Consider the following 7,500-nt stretch of genomic DNA (forward strand, 5'->3'; position numbering starts at 1 on the left):
AAAAAAAGGAAAGAAAGAAAAGAAAAAGAAAAAAGAAAAAACGAAAAGAAAAAGGAAAAGAAAAAGAAAAAAGAGAAGAAAAAGAAAAAGGAAATAAGAAAAGAGAAAACCGCTAACCTAACCCTAACCCTACCCTAACCCTACATACCCTAAGCCCTAACCCTAACCCTAACCCCCTACCCTACGAACCTAACTAAACCAACCCTCCTACCCTAACCCTAACCCTAACCCTACACCTAACCCCTACCCTAAACCCCTAACCCTACCCACGCCGAACCCAACCCTTAACCACCTAACCCTAACCCCACTAACCCGTAAACCTCCCTAACCATAACCCACCTAAAACCCTAACCCCTAAACTAACCTCAAACCCTAAACACTAACCCTACCCTAACCCTACAAAAAAACTACCCTAACCGACCCGCCGACCTAAACCTGCCACCCTAACCCCCCTAACCCTAAACCCGAACCCGTAACCCCATACGAACCCTAACCCTAACCCTAACCCCTAACCTAAACTAACACTAACCCTAACCTCTACCTCGAACCCTAACCCTAACCCTAACCCCAACCCCCTAACCCTAACCCTAACCCTAACCCTAACCCTACCCCTATTTTATTGCAGTTTGTATTTTTATATTCAATGTGGCAATTTGGCCAATGATTCGTTTTATGAGTTTTACTATATTTTAATATTTTATTATTTATTTCAATTTTTAACCATCTCCCCACTCTGGAACCTTCCTTGACTGGACACACCGCCTTCCCTACCTATCTTTTATTCCTTTAAAATAAGAACACATACATACTCCTAGGAAAGCATTAAAATATAATGTTATATGAAATAGCTATTGAATATCACCTCTTTTTAAATTACAATTGGTATTATGGCAGTCAAGTTTAAATTGCTATCATAAATCCACATAGATTATTATTCTCACCCCTGTTTACTTACCTGTTTTAGCAGCACAGAAGAGGGGGTTTGGCAATCTTGTGCAACCCCTGATGCAGTGCACCTTGGCCAATAAATGGAAAATTAAAAATCAAACTCTCTTACCTACCCTACCAGATGCCAGGGTTCTGTGCAACTTTCTTACCCCCCCTCCCTACCAAACAGATTTGATTTTAAAATGGTCCTTTTCAACCTCATCACTCTCTTTCTTTTTATAATCATAACCTGGGAGCCTGTTTTTTATTTTTGTTACAAATAACCTCATTATGAATATAAACACACCTGATTATTTTTAAACATCTTTTAATATGATCTTAAACCCTCCCACTTTTTAGCATCAGCCTATTGCCTTTATTTTACAAAATTGTTTTTTAACTGACTTTCCCTCCAGAATTTAAACTAAACCACCTATCATTGTCCACCTTCTTACCTGTTTTTTAGAATCCCTTTTAGGATTGGCTAAAATCCTTAGCCTGCACCGCAGAGAGATAGGACAGATTTTAGCCTATCACAGAAAAAAAGACATTGGTGGTATGGGGTACATCCCCCCTTCTAGGTTTTATATACCCCTTATTCAGTCCCCGTCAAACATTCCCTCTGAAGAAGCAGTGTTATCTGCGAAACGTTAGGAAGTATTAGACTGGATCAGCCTCGTCTTGAGACCTTTTTATAGATTTATTGGCTTTTAACAAGGATTGGCCTTTTGTGCCACCATTGGTTTCTTTTATTTTATTTTAAACTTATTTAAATTTAATAAAGTATTAGTTTTAACAGTAGTATAGACGTCAGTCGGGACACACCACATAGCTGTTTTAATACCACCATCGTGTATCAGCCTTTTTACACCTGCAATGGAGGAAAAGTGACTTTTTACTATTGAACTTTAACACAAGTGATCCTCTTCTGCCGAGTGTCCATCAGTGCAGCTCCACCGACCAACGTGACTCCGGGACGCCATTCAACGCTGTCGAGTGACTTACCTGACAAACGGCTGAACGGAGGCCTGCAGTGCTGATCCACAGGTGCGTCTCTGACTGACCATGTCTTTTTCCCACAGGTCCAAGGCAGCCTGCTCCAGTCTAAAACCGGGGACTTCAACAGGTTTTAGTAACAGGGAAAGTCAAAACAACAGAAATAGTTCACATTTTAGAAAACACAACACAATTAGAACACACAATACTGGAAACGGAACACAGGCCAGAGCCCTCCCTCCTCCGACATTGTATAAACCACTGGACGAAGCAACCAGACAGTTGAGTAAAGATTATTTTAAACTCATACAAGCCACACCCATGGTAATATCATTAACATAGCCATCACCACCAAAACGCCACCAAAAGGCATGGCTAAACAGGTGAACAAGTTAACCAATTTCATTAAACCCTCCTCCCCACAGAACAGGTCCGGCAGTTAATAGCACATAATACACACATTTGGATGACTAATAACCTTGCCACGCTTCAACATCACTACGCTAATGTCGTCATAGACTATAACCATCTTCCCTATGACGACTTAGCTTTCCGGGTTTGCCGTCGGCTGGGCCAAAAAAACGCTTTAAAGCGAGACTGGCCCAGGAAACTATAGACGAAACCCGGTTGTTTATAGAGCGTGGCTTTGAATCATCCCTGTCAGACCAATGTTCCTCTGAATCGGAGTCACTCAGCCAGGACACTCCACCAGAGTTGAACGCCCGGAACACAGAACCATCTACACCCCTACCTGAAGCTGGAGAAGTTTCATCATCTCCTTCTCCTCCGTTTACACTCTCTCCTGCAGCGCAGATCACCAACAACACTGCGCATTCACATCTATTGTCTGTGCAAGTCTTGACAGCCCCCCTATACAGCTTTCTCAACATCTCTCCCATCCTAAAGACAAAACGTCCACATGATGTCGCCACCCTCATCAGGGGACGACTTCACCTCCAGGATGGATGTGCGGATCTCAAGCACAGAGAAGAGAGTTAGGAGTGGGGACTGCAGTTCAAAACTGAACTTGGACAGACAGAAACACACACGTGAGAATAGATCTTACCAGCTTCCCAAACCGATCTACTCCAACGTCGCAGTGAGGGAGTGTAATTCGGAGATCATTGAAACTTCTCCAGCTATCGTAAACAATAACACTTAACCCCGTTATTTTTTCACAGCGTGAGGTGCGGCCGGGTCTGGAGAAAGATCTTCATCCTGCACATCCGACTTTAAATGCACAAACGGCAGAAATGATGGGAAAGAGAATGAAGATACACGGGTCTAAAGTGTATACACACTCAAACCAAAATGGTGAAATGACCCCGTCTGATCCTTCTCAAATCATTTCTTTGGATGTGCGGATGAAACCGACTCGGCCCACATAGACCCCTCACACATACAGTCACCGCAGGCAGATGACGCGCCAGCCCCAAACTCAGAAATTGAGGCCGCGTCTCTGCCTAAACAACACCTAGCCAGGAAAGGTAGACAAATCACGGACTGGCACTTCAAAAGCGACAAACCAATCTGGTTCCTGGGTGACGCAAATGTCTATAACATACCACCTTACAACAATAAGGACATCCAAATAGACAGTTACCCCGGAGCTTCGTTTTACCACTTTTCACAGATCCTGGATAAAACACCTACACATCCCTTTACTGAACTGGTAATCTTTTCAGTAGGCATTAACAACAGGGACCAGGATCCTCACAAAACTTCAATAAAACAACTTCGTCACATATACAGGAGGGCTCAGCTTGTGTTCCCGAACGCCAGAATTCATTTTCCACTTATTAACTATTCACCGCTCCTTCCGCAGGCACAACGTCAGAATCTTAACGCACTAAACAATTTTATTTCCAGCCATCTTCCTTTCTGGGTCCGTTGCAGATCAACCATTTCTCCACAGGTTACGACAACCTACAATGGACACAGGACACAGCTAAGCGCATCTTTCAACTCTGGTGCACTGAACTACATATACAGTCGTAATCTGATCTGGTTGATCTGTAAGACTTAGAATAGGAAGTAGAAGAGAGTCTTGGTGTGAGAAAATGAGGACCTACCCGAAAAAAATAAAGATTTCAACAATATAGAGGTGTACTGCGATTCTTTTTAATAATGATTTCATGGAGTATGTTTGTTCTTAATTTTAGCATATTTATTTTGTTTTGTATTGTTTTAATCTCTTTACATTATATGGATTATTCTGATATGTATATATAATAAAAAGGGTGAATCATGGATGATTTAAGTCTATTTTTATCTCATTTTAATCTTGACCTTCCAACCTTACAAGGTGTAAACAGGCCGACAGATAGCTCAACAGGTTAAGCGGCCGCTTTGCAATCCTCAGGTCAGTGGTTCGATTCTCGCCGTCTCCCACTGACAACATATGGAAATCGGTCATATCAGAATAGTAATTTTACAAGTACATTATTGTAATATTATTTTTTTATAATATTTTATTCTTTTAAATTTTTTTTCCCAAACCCAACCCCCACCCTTCCTTCCTAACCTTAACCTTCCCCCCTCCCTCTCCTAAACTCAACCCCACCCCTCCTTTCCTAACCTTAACCTCTCCCCTCTTTAATCCTAACCTTACCTCCTCCTAACTAACCCTTCCCCCTCCCTCTCCTAACCCTACCCTACCCTCCTTTCCTAACCTTAACCTTCCCCCTCCCTCTCCTAAACCCAACCCCTACCCCTCCTTTCCTAACCTCAACCTTCCCCCCTCCCTCTCCTAAACCCAACCCCTACCCCTCCTTTCCTAACCTCAACCTTCCCCCCTCCCTCTCCCCACCCTTCCTTTCCTAACCTCAACCTTCCCCCTCCCTCTCCTAAACCCAACCCCCACCCCTCCTTTCCTAACCTCAACCTTCCCCCCTCCCTCTCCTAAACCCAACCCCTACCCCTCCTTTCCTAACCCTAACCTCCCCCCTCCCTCTCCTAACCCAACCCCCACCCCTCCTTTCCTAACCTTAACCTTTTTCCCCCCTCCCTCTCCTAAACCCAACCCCCACCCCTCCTTTCCTAACCTTAACCTTTCCCTCCCTCTTTTAAATCTAATTTCTTTCCCTCCCCTATTCCCCAAATTCATTAAAAAGTTGGAAGCATGCATGGGCTGAGATATAGCTCAATGGGATGAGCAGCCAACATGGAAATTCAAGTTCATGGGTTCGATCCCCGCACCATGCGGGGAAGTTTATCGAGTGTCATCCCCCAGCAGCTGCCCATGCACAGAATCAATGTCCAGTTGAAACAGACTTGGGAGATGATGATGTCTTGTAAATACAGTATGAATTGCATGGGATTTTATGAAATGAAAATTCCTATTAATTTATTGTTGTTAATATTTTGCATGTTTTATTCCTACTAATATTGCATGGTTTTATGTGATGTTTTAACATTTAGCACTTACAAAAAGCACTTACACCATATTTATTGTACATATTTATTGCAGTTTTATTTTTATTATTCATAAGTGGCAATTTGGCCAATGATTCGTTTTATGAGTATTACTATATTTTAATATTTTATTATTTATTTCAATTTTATACCATCTCCCACTCTGGAACCTTCCTTGACTGGACACACGCTGCCTTCCGACCTTCATCTTTTTATTCCTTTAAAATAAGAACACATACATACTCCTAGGAAAGCATTAAAATATAATGTTATATGAAATAGCTATTGAAATATCACCTCTTTTTAAATTACAACATTGGTATTTTATGGCAGTCAAAGTTTTAAAAATTGCTATCATAAATCCACATAGATTATTTTATACTCACCTGTTTTACTTACCTGTTTTAGCAGCAGCAGAAGGAGGGGGTTTGGCAATCTTGTGCAGACCCCTGATGCCAGTGCACCTTGGCCATATAAATGGAAAAATTAAAAATCAAACTCTCTTTACCTAACCTAGCCAGATGCCAGGGGTCTGTGCAACTTGCTACCCCCCTCCCTACCCAAACAGATTTGATTTTAAAATGGTCCTTTTACAACCTCATCAAGACTCTCTTTCTTTTATAATCATAACCTGGGAGCCTAGTTTTTAGAATGTTTTAGGTACAAATAACCTCATTATGGAATATAACACAACCTGATTAGTTTTAAACATCTTTTAATTATGATCTTAAACCCTCCCACTTTTTTAGCATCAGCCTATTGCCTTTTATTTTACAAAATTGGCTTTTTTAACTGACTTTCCCTCCAGAATTTAAACTAAACCACCTATCATTGTCCACCTTCTTACCTGTTTTTTAGAATCCCTTTTAGGATTGGCTAAAATCCTTCAGCCGCAGAGAGATAGGACAGATTTTAGCCTATCACAGAGAGAAGAAGACATTGGGTGGATGGGGGTACATCCCCCCTTCTAGGTTTTATATACACCTTATTCAGTCCCCGGTCAAACATTCCCTCTGAAGAAGCAGTGGTATCTGCGAAACGTTAGGGAAGTATTAGACTGGATCAGGCCTCGTCTTGAGACCTTTTTATAGATTTATTGGCTTTTAACAAGGATTGGCCTTTTGTGCCACCATTGGTTTCTTTTATTTTATTTTAACTTATTTAAATTTAATAAAGTATTTAGTTTTAACAGTAGTATAGACGTCAGTCGGGGACACACCACATAGCTGTTTTAATACCACCATCGTGTATCAGCCTTTTTACACCTGCAATGGAGGAAAAAGTGACTTTTTACTATTGAACTTTAACACAAGTGATCCTCTTCTGCCGAGTGTCCATCAGTGCAGCTCCACCGACCAACGTGACTCCGGGACGCCATTCAACGCTGTCGAGTGACTTACCTGACAAACGGCTGAACGGAGGCCTGCAGTGCTGATCCACAGGTGCGTCTCTGACTGACCATGTCTTTTTCCCACAGGTCCAAGGCAGCCTGCTCCAGTCTAAAACCGGGGACTTCAACAGGTTTTAGTAACAGGGAAAGTCAAAACAACAGAAATAGTTCACATTTTAGAAAACACAACACAATTAGAACACACAATACTGGAAACGGAACACAGGCCAGAGCCCTCCCTCCTCCGACATTGTATAAACCACTGGACGAAGCAACCAGACAGTTGAGTAAAGATTATTTTAAACTCATACAAGCCACACACCATGGTAATATCATTAACATAGCCATCACCACCAAAACGCCACCAAAAGGCATGGCTAAACAGGTGAACAAGTTAACCAATTTCATTAAACCCTCCTCCCCCACAGAACAGGTCCGGCAGTTAATAGCACATAATACACACATTTGGATGACTAATAACCTTGCCACGCTTCAACATCACTACGCTAATGTCGTCATAGACTATAACCATCTTCCCTATGACGACTTAGCTTTCCGGGTTGCCGTCGGCTGGGCCAAAAAACGCTTTAAAGCGAGACTGGCCCAGGAAACTATAGACGAAACCCGGTTGTTTATAGAGCGTGGCTTTGAATCATCCCTGTCAGACCAATGTTCCTCTGAATCGGAGTCACTCAGCCAGGACACTCCACCAGAGTTGAACGCCCGGAACACAGAACCATCTACACCCCTACCTGAAGCTGGAGAAGTTTCAT

The sequence above is a fragment of the Anabas testudineus genome, chromosome 5 (assembly GCF_900324465.2).
Source record: "Anabas testudineus chromosome 5, fAnaTes1.2, whole genome shotgun sequence".
Taxonomy (NCBI): domain Eukaryota; kingdom Metazoa; phylum Chordata; class Actinopteri; order Anabantiformes; family Anabantidae; genus Anabas; species Anabas testudineus.